Genomic DNA, 14,639 nt, shown 5'->3' with positions numbered 1-14,639 from the left:
AAGGAGGGACCTCTGATGTTATGGAAGCACCTCTGATGTGAAGGGGGAACATCTGATGTGATGGGAGCATCTCTGATGTGAAGGGGGCACCTCTGATGTGAAGGGGGAACCTCGGATGTGATGAGAGCACCTCTGATGTGAAGGGGGAACCTCTGATGTGATGGGAGCACCACTGATGTGGAGGGAGGATCTCTGATGTGATGGGAGCACTTCTGATGTGAAGAGGGACCTCTGATGTTATGGGAGCACCTCTAATGTGAAGGAGGAACCTCTGATGTGATGGGCGCACCTCTGATGTGAAGAAGGGGGCTTCTGATGTGATAGGAGGACCTCTGATTTAAAGAGGGGACCTCTCATATGATGGTAGCACCTCTGATGTGATGGGAGCACCTCTGATGTGAAGGGAAGCTTCTGATGGGAAGTTAATTTCAGAAAGGCGGTTTTATGTATCATCCCAGGCACAGGTTTCCCATTGATAAATACTGTTTAAGTTTTAGACTTGGGGTGCCTTATGGCAGCCATACATGGATTGAAATTCAGCTTCTTCAGCCAAATTTCAATTCATGTATGGTAGGGGCTGGTTGTACAGAATTTTATCTACCGATCAAATTCTGTACAATCAACCTGTAAGCTGTATGGCCAGCTTTAGGACTTTGCATACTTTTTAACCACTTAAGGACGGGAAGGATTTGCCCTCTTAATGACCAGGCCATTTTTTGAGGTAGGGCAATGTGTAGTTTTAACTGACAATTGCCCTTTTTTTCACCTCTGCGGTTTTTATTTTTTGCGCTATAAACAAAAAAAGAGCGACACTTTTGAAAAAACAAAACAATTTTTAAAAACTTTTTGCTATAATAAATACCCAAAAAAAACAAGAAATACATTTCTTCAGCAGTTTAGGCCAATATGTATTCTTCTACATATTTTTGGTAAAAAAAAACACAATAAGTGTATATTGATTGGTTTGCGCAAAAGGTATAGCGTCTACAGAATAGGGGATAGATTTATGGCATTTTTATTATTTATTTATTTTTTACTAGTATTGGCGGCGATCTGTGATTTTTAGCTGGACTGTGACATTGCGGTGGACAGATCAGACACTTTTGACACTTTTTTGGGACCAGTGATATTTATACCGCGTTCAGAGCTAAAAATAGCCACCGATTACTGTATAAATATCGCTGGCAGGGAAGGTATTAACATTAGTGGGGAATCAAGGAATTACGTGTTCACTAGGGAGGTGTTTCTAGCTGTGGGGGGAAGGGACTGACTAGAGAAGGAGAGAGATCGCTGTTCCTGATCACTAGGAACAGATGATCTCTCTTATTCCCCTGTCAGAACGGGGATCTGTTTGTGTATATTGACAGATCCCCGTTCTGGCTCTCTGAGAAACAATCGCAGGTCGCTGGCAGACATTGCAGCTGCCGGTCGCTAGCATCAGCCTGGCGATGCACGCACGCCCCCAATAGCTTCTTAAAGCGCCCGATGTACAATGACCGCGATTCATGCAGCCGTGCCAAGGTGCCTGCAGTACAACTCCGGCGGCTGGTAGGCAGGTAGTTAGAGTGCCAAAACTAAAAAATGGTTGTGAAATGCTGTACTAAGCTAAGGGAAATGTCCCTTGCAAAGTGAACAACTCAGTTTGCTTTAGTAAATCAACCCCAATGGGGCTAGTTTTTTTATTTATTTTATTTATGGGGAAATAAGGGCAATGTTTGATTCTAGTAAGCACTCAGACACCAATGTTGGTTTTCTAATACTGAATATATAAGGAAAACAAGCATCTGATTGATTGTTCTTGGTATCATATTTGTGTTTTCCTTCCTCCAATGTTTTTAAATAATCCCATTTGCATTGCATAGTAAATCTATAGTTAACAGGGCCTGGAACTTGTACTCCCTTCCACAGAACTACCAACAACCAATTCAAACAATGACCTTTGGCCCCGCAGACAGTCTGATGCGGTGTATGTGCAGGGAATGTTGTCTCCTAACATACTGTATTCTGATACAGTGACAGATGATATGTTCTCAAATACTTAGTGTTGTCAAATTTTAATAGGTCAGATCTGACATACTGATATGTACTAACAATCCCATGCTCCAGTGTATTGTGACACTTTCATGTTTATGTAGCTCTACAGTTCACTGGATAAGCATCCTTTTGCTCTTTGCAGCTCTAAAGCACAACACGTAAAAGGGGGCAAAGCATGGTCTGAATATATATGTTTACTTCCATTTTCTAAGCCAATGTGCATAACACAGAGGAGTCATAAGGATCTCTGCAGAGCAGGTTATTTACAGCTATAGTTATTTTCTCATCAGGTTCTTGTTTCATATCTTGTAGCCAAAAATACTGTATGCAAATTGAGCAGTATTTTGCCTCTTGTGGATATTTGTAATAACAATTGAAGTGTTACTAAACCCACAACAGTCAAAAAATTCTGTATATGCAGTAAATCAGGAGTAGGCAACATCGGCACTCCAGCTGTGGTGAAACTACAAATCCCACCATGCCTCTGCCTCTAGGAGTCATGCTTGTGATTGTCAGCGTCTTGCAATGTCTCATGGGACTTGTAGTTTCATCACAGCTGGAAGGCAGAGGTTGCCTGCCCCTGCAGTAAAGCATGCTTATTATACTCACTGTGGAACCTAAGGGGTTAATCCTCAGCATTGTGTAAAAAGGCTGTTTGATCCTGTCTTCTCTGACCCTCCCCTTATTTCACTGTCCACATTCCATTTGCTGATAGTACAGAGCCTTGGAGTCACTCTGCACATGCTCAGTTTGGTGTGTATTGCTAGAGAGTTTCTTTTCCTGGGAGGGTGCATTTGATCAGCACATGGCCAATCACCACTGTCCAGGCAGAAGGTCAGGGGTCCTGCAGCCTCATAGGACAGTCAGAGGAGAATGAAAATTCCTCATACAAGCTTTAACCAGTGCTCGGCCGGACACTGATAGAAGCCACAAGATTACTATATCGTGCTGATGATAAAAAGTATTTAGCAGTTTATATTTACTAAAATAGTTGCATTTCCATGTACTATGTAATGTGTGAGACCAGATATAATGAATGCAGGGTCCTGGATTTAGTAACACTTAAACAGGATTATGTATAAAAAGAATATGCTAGCAAGGCTGTTTTTGCTGGTCGTAGCAACCAATCAGCTTGCTAATAGCTTGCAATAGCACATGGCGTTATCATGTTAGAACACTTTTTCTACATAAGCTGCTAATTGTCATATATAAAAGTTGCTAAGCCTGCTCCAAACAATGGCATCATTACATGATCCTAAGGAAACATCAAATACTCTAAATGTACCCTCTACCTGTATTTAGATATGTTGAAGCCAATCTCTCTGCAGATATGACATTGTCATTTATTCATGCATTTTAAAAGATAACACCTCACACCTCTGTATTCCTGAACTCCAACAGAGAAGGTGGAGTGACCCTCCTGGCTACGCTTTTTGTCATTGGTGTATTAATCACACAACAGTGTCTGGAGAGAGTTGACAATTCTTCAGACGATAAGACAGCTCACATATGTCTGACGGAAGTTTTCTACTGGGCATGCATGAATGGTGCTGAGCTTTGTGAATGGGCCAGCTGCAGGGGGAAGGAGGAGGGGGCTGTACTTCTGTCTCACTTCACCCTGGCAAAGTGAGCTGGAATTGGGAGCGGGTACCTGTCAAAACCAGGTACCCGCTCCCCCCCAAAAGGTGCCAAATGTGGCAGCGGAAGGGGGGAGGAGGAAGACAAGTGGAGAATCCTCTTTTGGGTGGAGCTCCGGTTTAGGTACTAATATTTTAAATTTTTTCATTCATTTTGCATTTTTTTTTATTTTGGACAGAATGGTTATAGCAGGGGTCTCAAACTGGTGACCCTCCAGCTGACTACAAGTCCCATGAGGCATTGCAAGGCTGATATTTACAAGTATGACTCCCATGGGCAAAGGCATGATGGCACTTGTAGTTTTGCAACAGCTGGAGGGCCACCAGTTTGAGGCCCCTGGGTTAGAGGGTTATAACTCTTGACAGGTTTTTTTGTGTCCTCTTGAGGAGACTTCTCCTCACTTCCTGTGCCATAGCCAAAACATAAAGTAAGAGGAAACCCCTCCAAGGTAAGGGAATTTGATACTACTTGATAGTCAAGGTCAGGGAATCCCTGGTTGTCACCACGGTCTTTAGAACTTATAATATCAGAATGAATACAATCAGCACAAAGAGAAAATTGGCAAAGATAAAATGCAGCTGAACACTAAAAGATTTTTCACATAATCCAACAATCGATATCATACAAAGGAGTGCAGCGCAAAATTAGGGCTCATTAAAATATTTCATATATAATAAAAAGTCCATATAAATCTGTACGCATTACATTTACACAAACTTCCTCAGCAGGGCCTAAGGAAGGAATTTCCCCGCTGAGGAAGTTCGTGTGAATGTAACGCGTATGGGTGTAGCGGGTGTGCTGGAGGGGGAAGTCAACCTTGCATCGAAATTTCTCACTGGGACTCTTTGCTTGCTGGGAATGTTAGACCACCTTCTGCTTTTGGTTTTATTTGGATTTATATGGACTTTTAATTATATATGAAATGTTTTAATGAGCCCTAATTTTGTGCTGCACTCCTTTGTATAATATCTTTAGAACTTACGTTCTCGTTAGAAGATTTCACCTCTATCCCTGTTCTAGTGACAACCCAAATTTGAGATTTTCTTTCATTTTCACTGGTGTCATAGTTCAGAGGAAGCGGTAACATCTCCGCCCTTCCCCTGTCATCCGGTGACAGTGATTGGGTCTAGCGATAGCGCTGAGCAGTGCATCATGAGAGGATGTCGCATGGTCCCCCATACACAGAAGCACTAGGTATTTTGCAGTTGCGTTCACAGAAAAAGGAGGGTGAGGGAGCATTGGAGAATGTAAAGTGGTCAAGGGGTGGATTTTACACAGACCTTTTTAAGTTAGATATTTATGTTTAAAGCTGGATATGTGCCCCCAGCGCCACTTTGAGAGGGACACCAACTAGAAGAAATCAGCAGCGCTTTATGAGCCAATTTCAAGCCTCAACTTTGTGGTGGGTTAGGAGGAGTGCCGCCGTTACAGAAGAAGAGAGCCAAGAAGCGGGTCTTTAATAATTCACTTCTTCTTTCCTGGCAACATGCCTCCTATTCTGCTATGGAAGTAAGGCATGAAATCACCTCATTCAAACCCCACCTACGGGTGATTGTGTAGGCCTTCACATGACTCTCTACATGTGCAGAGTCACTATTACCAAAGCCTTCAAATAGCTAATATATATATATATATATATATATATATTATCATCCTATGGCTTATTTTATTTATTTATTGATTTTTTACACTTGAACTTCTTTCTCTGGGCAAGGGGATGGGGTTGGTTGGATGAAGAACTTTCCTCTCCGGGGGGGGGGGGGGGCGGGGGGGGCAGGAACTGAGTCTTTACCCCTGGTGAAAGAATGTCTTGTTTCGCCACTGTGGTCACCTATAGAGAGAATCAGAGAAATCACAGAAATATGGGGGTTACATTCTGGGGCCACCATCCTTATCCTTCTTCACTACTTAGTGATTTACTGACCAAGAATGTACATTTTAGGTGTTCCCTCACTTGCTATATACATGCTTGTTCCTGGTAAGTAACCTAATAGGTAGTAAAGAAAGGACAGGGTTGTTTTCTCTGAAGCTACACCTTCAAAACCAAGTGATCAATGGCAACCATACAGATAACCTGTCAAGTTCTTTGGTGGTGCATACTAAAGCTGGTGTTTATGTCAGTAAGGGATTTATTGATGTCAGCTTATTGTTTATTGTGTATGGTGCAGGGATCTCTAACTCAGGGATAGTTTTGCAATACATTTGATTTTGAATTGTTGTCAACATGTGTTTTTGTAGGTTTTCTTGTTACGGATTCATTATATATGAATTTGAGGGTTAATATATTAAGCAAGTTTGAGTGATAGTGGCAGTGAGGAGGTTTTTACTGTATGCACTGGCACAAGAGGCATGTGTATTCTTAATTGAATATTGGTGTGCTTTGTGTATTTCTTCCAGATCTGTGCTGTAATCCAGTGTTAAACTTCCCCCCTCTGCAGGAGCTTCCTATGATAAAGATCAGTTACTGCTGCCCTCTCTCCTTGTGCAGGGTGACTGGTCTTGTCTCTGCCCCTCCTGTCATTTTCTGCAGGTAGGCTGTAGTTGGTGGGGCCTGATGAGTTCCTCCCACAGCTCTGCTCTTTGCACAGGCTATGCACACCACAGAGATTATATCAGGTCTACTTTTACTAGGTAAAAACTGGTTTACAAAGGCATTTGGTGCACACAGAATTAGTTTATATCCATTGTGGTTATTGAGGAGTATATTTAAAGTGATATTAAAGCTTCAGATCTTTTTACATTAAAATAATAAACATGTTATATTTACCTGCTCAGTGCAGTGGTTTTGCTATGGGGGCACCCAGGCAGGCTCACTCCCAAGCTGCTGCATGTCCATTCATACACAGAGCAATAGCTCTCCCCTATCCCTCTCTCTCCTCATTGGCTCATTGGCTGCTATTGACAGCAGAGAAGGGGGGCTGCTGCACAAAGAAGGGTTTTTACCTTCATGCATTGAATGCACAAAGGTAAAACTCCATGAGCCTTTAGAACCATTTTAAATTACATTTTTGTACATAGAGTTGAGCTTTATTTCCCTTTCTCGACAGACAGGACGTATATTGCTGAATGATCAGGCAGATTTTCCAGCATGTTGGAGAATCTCTGCATTGTATATTAACATTCGAACATGCTAGTTATCACTGTAGGGTTGATTTACTAAAACTGGAAAGTGAAAAATCAGGCGCAGCTGTGCATGGTAGCCAATCAGCTTCTAACTTCAGCTTCTATAAACACAAGCCTCAGTGCTTACAACATCCCACATCCTATGTTACAAAAGCAGTGTTCCAAGTGATGCTGCTCTTCTTAAAGCAGGGAATCTTCAAAGCACTACAAGGAAACAAAGGAGGGTGCAAATGCCTAGTGCATTACCTCCAACACCATATAAAAAGCCAAGATCATGCTCACAATCATAAAAAAAAGTTACAAGAGTATAGATCCACAACTCCAGCATGCTGGATAACCATATCACTGTAGTTGGATGTTGACTCATTTCGAGAGACAAGCCCCCTTCCTCAGAACTCCAAATACAGTGATATGGTTATCCACCATGCTGGAGTTGTGGTTTTATACGCTTGTAACTACTTTATGGTTGTGTGTATGATCTTGGCTTTTTAATAAATTTATATGGAGGTAATGCAATAGGCGTTTGCACCCACCTTTGTTTCCTTGTAGAGTCTAAATTCAGCTTGTACTAAGTATTAAAGAGGAAGTAAACCCTGATGGGTTTATTTCCTCTTTCATTCCCTGCAAAGGCAAAGCATAATGGACTACTATGCATCGCATAGTAGCCCATTATGTGTCACTTACCTGACACAGGAGCCAGCGATGTCACCGCTGTCCCCTGTAGTCCGCCGCATCCATCTTGCTGGTGGCGTCTCGCAGCTCCGCCGCTGTCATTCGGCGAAGCCGCGATGACGTCACTCCCGCGCATGCACACGGGAGTCGACACACGCGGCAGCTCCATTCTTTGGAAATGCCGCGTTCAGTGCGCCTGCGCGCCGCTGTCTACAGCGCATGCGCCGTAGACAGCGGTGCCCGTTTTCGGGCAAATATCTCCTAAACCATATAGGTTTAGGAGATATTGCTTGGACCTACAGGTAAGCCTTAATCTAGGCTTACCTGTAGGTCAAAGTGGTTTGTAAGGGTTTACAACCACTTTAAGCTTTGACAATAAAATGTGATAGGTTTCTGTGCAGAGCTGCGCCAGATTTTTCACTCTCCAGTTTTAGTACATCAATCCCTGTGCTCTTGGTTTTATTTTCACACCAAATTACCCCATAGAGATGCTGCACATAAGTGGATTCACTCCACTGTGTACCTAGACAGAAAAGCAATGCTATTCTTGGTTTACAGAAGAGAAGCCTCCCTGATATTGTGCCAAAGATAAGGCGACAGATAGGGAATCTGTGGCTGAGAAAGTCCTCCACCTGCGGGCTGGTATGTTGTCAGTGTCCTTGTAGACGGATTGATTTATAACCAACTAATGCATTGCTACATTTGCTCTGGGTTAATGTTCATCTAAACGAGATACAGCAGTAGGAGATATTTTCAAACACCATTTCATAGGAGACCACAATCCTACACAGACCTGCAGAATGTGCGATACAGGGCGCTCAATACAACCAGCCAGGGAAAGGACACAACCCAGTAGTCAGTGTAGACTTGTGGGTCCCTACAGAGCATTCCACGGCAATTGTTTATTCCATGCAATTTAAATGAGGCTTGTACTGCTGAATGGCCTTTGACTTTACTTGCAAAGTCTAGTGGTTTTTGTCAGGCTACATGCACACATGAATTTATGCTCCAAATATGATGGCAGAAATATGTCTCCAATGTCGCATATGTACGCACGTTTTTTTAGCATTTGTACGCGTGTTTAGGTGCATTTACAGGCATATGGCATTTAGAAGCATATGAGCGTAAACTCATTCTTTTGGCTAGAATATTACCTTAATTTATTCTAGCTACTATAATATATTTATGTGCATATGTGCACATTATGCATATTTAGGTGTGAGTATCTGGGCAAATTACAATCATAAGCTCCTCTTCAAACACAGCTTTGGAGCATTTTTTTAAATCCTTGTTAAGCCAGCCATACATAGATAGAAATTCAGATAGTTTAGCAGGGAAAGACCGAGATTCGATCCATGTATGGGCAGGCTGATAGTACCCAAGTGGACTTGGTTACAACAAGCCTGTTGAATTTTTTACATGAGATTACTGCTTGCTCTGACAGCCAGGAAGGCTCCTTGTGCCCCCTGCTGGCAGCACACCATAATGCTGCAGGAGACATTCCCCAATCAACAATGACTGTGTTGATGGGAGGAGGAGAGAAATTTCAATTATATATGGCTTGCCTAAGGCCCCTTTCACACAGATGGACCGTCTATCGGTTTTTCTTCCATCCGTCAACAGATGACAATGCATTCCTATGGGCAAACGGATGACAATCCGTTACCATCCGTTAACCTCCGCTTCCGTTTTCATCCTTTTTTTTAACTTAAAAGGCTTACGTCCAGCTACGTGAAAATGGATATTAACTGACGTTAACGGACAATGTCCGTCAACGTCCAATCAATTAAGATCCGTTTTGAAGAAAAATTTTTTTTTGATCTGTGAACTCAACCTATGACCCAGGCAATGCTTTCTGGGTAATTTCATTAAAGGCACAGAAACTGCTGTAAACAGATCAAAACGGATACAAAAACAGATGTAAACGTGTACATTAACGGATGTAAATGTGTACATTAACGCATGAAAACGGAGATTAACGGAGCAGAAGACGGATGAAGCAACGCATAAGAACCGATACGTTTTTAACGTGGCTAAACTGATGGTGCCCATGTGAAAGGGCCTAAGGCCTCATTAAAAAAAAGCATTTACAGTTATTTTTTATTTAGTGATCTGAATGCATCTGCAGTGAACTGCGTAACACAAAATCCAAAAATTAGCATTTGAGGATATGCGTATGCACATATGCCAAATTCAAATACTGGATAAAGAAAAAACCTGGACACTTTCACCAAGTATTTACTGATCATTACACAAATTTTGTGCTAGAAAAAAACACACAAAATAAATTTTTACGCCCATGTGAATGAAGCCTAAAGGTTTAATCTGTTAAAATACAGATCTAAATGCCAAATGTGCATGGCCACATAAGGATAACACTGAGTTAAAGGCATAAAAAAAATGCTCAAAAGCAGCAACCAGTGTTATGAGGTCCTCTGTGGTTAGATGCAAGATGAACAACAGCAATCCCAAATGCTAGGCGGATGCAGCCCTCTTCAGATGGGGTAATCCAAAGTGATACTACAAAAACAAATAGACAAGAAGGCGCACGCACCTAGTACATTACAAAAAAGCATTTATATAATAGTAAAAATTGCTAAAAATGAATAGTCAGAAAGTAGCAATTACATCTAAGGGGTATATAGCTGATGCATTTCGGGGGCGCTCCCCCTTCCTCAGAGCTAGGTTACTATAGACACTACTGAACAAACGCCTTAAAAAAGGGGTCATAACTATGAAGCCACACCCCATAATAGGGGAAGGGGAGAAAAAAGGGGAAATATTTATAAAATTCTTACAAAATTAATGAAGTATAAAAAGCACAAAAACACAAAGAGTTGGTGGATGCTTCATTGCATACTAATTCAAAAGAAAATATACAGTCAGATTATTCTTACTCTTTTTTACTTATTCTTTTTAGGGTGAGTCACCATCCATTCTCCATCACAATGTAAGAATACTCTGTATATTTTCTTTTCAATTAGTATGTAATGAAGCATCCACCGACTCTTTGTGTTTTTGTGCTTTTTATACTTTATGAATTTTATAAGAATTTTATAAATATTTGAATATTTCCCTCACCCCCTTTTTACCCCCCTCCCCCTATTTTAATTGAAAAGAAAATATACAGTCAGATTATTCTTACTCTTTCTTACTTATTCCTTTTAGGGTGAGTCACCATCCATCGTCCATCACAGTGTACTGTATCTTTTCTTTTCAATTAGTATGTAATAAAGCATCCACCGACTTTTTGTGTTTTTCTGCTTTTTATACTTTATGAATTTTAGAAGAATTTCATAAATATTGAAATATTGAAATATTTCCCCTTTCTTTCCCCCTCCCCCCTATTTTGAGGTGGGGCATTCTAGTAATGACCCCTTTTTAAATGCGTGTCTCAAGTAGCCTAGCTCTGAGAAAGGGGATGCGCCCCCCGAAACACGCCAGCTATACACCCCTATGATGTAATTAGAGTATGTGCACATCGCATCTTGTGGCTTGTGGTTCATTGGCTTACATCAGTTGTTACTTAGTGAGTATTAATCTTTAGCAATTTTTACTAATAAATAAATGCTTTCGGTAATGCACTAGGTGCATGCGCCTTCTCGTCTGTTTTTTTTTTTTTGTTGTATCATTAAAAAAATGCTGCATGCCTTTAAAAGCGTTGTTTTATATGCCGTGTGCATGAGGCCTTAGGTAGGTTGTTAATAACTTTACTAACTGTGTATTACAATATATGGAATACATATATTGAATCCACATATTAGCTACTTTATATATAGTGGGATGATATGCTTGTGGCAAACCAACTAGATTCCCATTTTATTTTTTGATGTAGGTCCCAAAATAAAAAGTAACACCAAACAACCTCTAGCTCTTGGACTGACATCTCATGTTGGATATTATAATCCTTCCAGGAGTAGAGAGCCAGAAGTGCAATTTGTATTCAGAGAGCCTAATATAGTGTATGAAAGGTATTGCGGTAGTTATTGCCAAGTGAGTTTTTTGCACTATTAGAGCAATTAATCAATGAAGGGACATGTCTGAAATGTTCTCTTTGACCACGGCTGCCACTTTGAATATAGCTATCGAGTGAATTTGAATTACCCCCGTGCTAAAATAGAATCGGTCATTTCATCCCAATAGTTGATGTTCACACTTGTAGAATGATTTACTGCAGCCAGCTTGTGCAGCGCATTTTTGTAATGTGTATGTGCTTATTGAGACTCGGCTTATAAATCATTACATAACTAAATTGAAATTACCATTTGTATAACAAAGATAATTTACTGCCCACAATAATTCAGAGCTGTGTTCTTCATTAGCATGCACGGCGTTTTCTAGGTTATATTAGCATTTATGCCAGATATCATTTATCACTCATTCCATCTCAGTGACCCCATAAGCATTACAGCCTTGCCTGGACTTACGGTGGAGCCAAACCAAAAGGCACAAAGGAAAGTGATGTTTCCCGTGACAGGCTATCAGATTTTAGGTTTTCAGATTTCTGGTTCTATAAAAGGTTAGAAAAGGGAAATACGTGATTGCTGTAGGTAACACCACTGTTTATTCTTCATAAATAAAGCCCACTTAAAGCAGTATTAAACCCAAAAGCAAACATTTATTATATTGCTGCTTAACAATTCTTACAGTAGATGTGATGGCTGTATTCGTTTTCCCTTTTTTTTGGGCTTTCTTTCTTCTATGTTCATCTAATGATTCAGTCAGCAAGTCTATTGTTTTTCAAAAACACAAGCAGAATCTCTTTCTAGCAGAATGTATCAGTTTACATTGCATTTTGGGTGAGACAAACCACTTAACACTGGCAGTGGTGAATAGAATGATCAGCTTTAAGGCCTGATTCACATCTATGCATTTTATGTGCTTTTTGCATTTTGCGTATTTGCACTACAGATTGTGTTCCATAGGAAACCATGGTAAATGGACTGTAGTGCAAAAATGCAAAATGCAAAAAGTGCTAAAAAAGTGGGAATCAGACCTTATTCATTCATGCAAAACCTTTATCCCAAAAGGAAAAAAGAACTGTTTGCTTTTGCTGCCTTTAAAGTGTAAGCTGGAGTCTGGCTTCCATTTATTAGTGTATTTAAAGTGTTACTAAACCCACAACAGTAAGATCAGTCTCCAAAATATGCCCAAAAAATTGCGCCCTATTGAACACAACTCAGCGCCTATGGATCAATTTATATGGATAAACAGTTTACTTTAAAATGATTAAAATCAATATCTAAATCAAGCAGCTGCTTTAAAATACAGTTCACCTGTAAAAAAACAATATAAAATTGATACTTAAATAAAGTCCATTTTGTATATTGTAGCAGCGCTTATCCACTTAGAGAAAAGTGATAAGCGCTGCTACAATATACAAAATGGACTTTATTTAAGTATCAATTTTATATTGTTTTTTTACAGTAAGATAAGTCTGTATAATGCAGTAAAGCATGCTTGTTATATTCACTGTGGAACCTAAGGGGTTAATCCTCTGCATTCTGTAAAAAAAAGGTTGTTTGATCCTGTCTTCTCCGATCCTCCCCTTCTTGCATTGTCCCCAAAACATGTCTGGATAAGACAGAGTTACTGGAGTCAGGCAGCACATGTTCAGTTTGGTGTGTAATGCTAGAGAGTTTTTTTTGTTGGGGGAAAGTGCATGTGACAGGGCCAATCAGCACTGTCCAGACAGAGGGTCAGGGGTCCTGCATCCTGATAGGACAGTCAGTGCAGTATGAGAACTCCTCCTGCGAGCTTTAACCAAGCACTGATATAAGTCACAAGACTGCTATATACTGCTGATAAGAAAAGGTATTTAGCAGTTTATATTTACTAAAATTATTGCATTTCCATGTTCTGTGTACTGTGGGAGACCAGATATAGTGAATGTGGGGTCCTAGGTTTAGTAACATTTTAAGTCTGTTAACCGCTTGACGACCGCCTTGCACCAATATACATTGGCAGAAGGGCTCGTACAGGCAAACTAACGTACCTGTACGTGGCCCTTTAAGAGGCGGCCAGAGGGCGTGCGCGCCCGTAGCAAGCTCCATGAGTCAGGTAATGGGTCCCGTGGACTCGATCGCCATGGGGATACCCGCAATTACCTCAAGGAGAGGAAGAATGGGGAGATGCTAATATAAACAAACATCTCCCCGTTCTGCCTAGTGACAGTGTCACTGATCTCTGCTCCCTGTGATCGGGAGCAGAGATCAGTGACGTGCCACACATACCCACCCCCCCCCACAGTTAGAAACACTCGCCAGGGCACACTTAACCCTTACACTGCCCCCTAGTGGTTAACCCCTTCACTGCCAGTGTCATTTACACAGGAATCTGTGCATTTGTATAGCACTGATTGCTGAATAAATGGCAATGGTCCCAAAAATGTGTCAAAAATGTCCGATGTGTCCGCCATAATGTCCCAGTCATGATAAAAATCGCTGATCGCTGACATTACTAGTAAAAAAAAAAATCATTAATAAAATAAATAAAAATGCCATAAAACTAATCCTATTTTGTAAATGCTATAACTTTTGAGCAAGCCAATCAATAATCGCATATTGCAATTTGTTTTTACCAAAAATATGTAGAAGAATACGTATCAGCCTAAACTGAGGGAAAAATGTTTTTTTATATATTTTTGGGGGATATTTATTATAGCAAAATGTAAAAAATAATGCATTTTTTTCAAAATTGACGCTCTCTTTTTTTGTTTATAGCTCAAAAAATAAAAACCGCAGGGGTGATCAAATACCACCAAAAGAAAGCTCTATTTGTGGGAAAAAAATGACGTCAATTTTGTTTGGAAAACCATGTCGCACGACCGCGCAAATGTCAGTTAAAGCGACGCAGTGCCAAATCGCAAAAAGTGCTCTGGTCAGGAAGGGGGTAAATTCTTCCGGGGCTGAAGTGGTTAATACATTTACCACTACACTCCCCCCAGACTAACAATGCTGCTGTCCGCTGTGCCTCCTGTGCTCATTCATTCAGAGTTGTGTCTCATTAATACAGGAAGTGTGTTACTGGCCAGATCATAATGTAAAAACAAAGGGAGGAAACTAAAGAAAAGAAAACTGATGCAGCCAACACATCTAATGATTGATAAGCTTCAATATAATACATTTTTGGCTTTGGGTTTAATGCTGCTTTAAGGGCAGTGCTGCTAATAT

The 14,639-nt window shown here is 40.6% G+C and overlaps 1 protein-coding gene across 2 annotated transcripts in view; it reads left to right on the top strand.

The window, feature by feature from the left end:
- ONECUT1 (one cut homeobox 1) overlaps positions 1–14,639 on the top strand; it is an 85,883-nt gene that overhangs the window by 47,941 nt on the left and 23,303 nt on the right. The gene's annotated exons all lie outside the window — the stretch shown is intronic.

This window comes from Lithobates pipiens, unplaced genomic scaffold, assembly GCF_037356315.1.
Source record: "Lithobates pipiens isolate NorthernLeopardFrog02 unplaced genomic scaffold, aLitPip1_a1.2 Scaffold_8, whole genome shotgun sequence".
Taxonomy (NCBI): Eukaryota; Metazoa; Chordata; class Amphibia; order Anura; family Ranidae; genus Lithobates; species Lithobates pipiens.
Note: the sequence above shows the minus strand (reverse complement) of the source record. Positions and strands in the feature narration are given on the sequence as shown.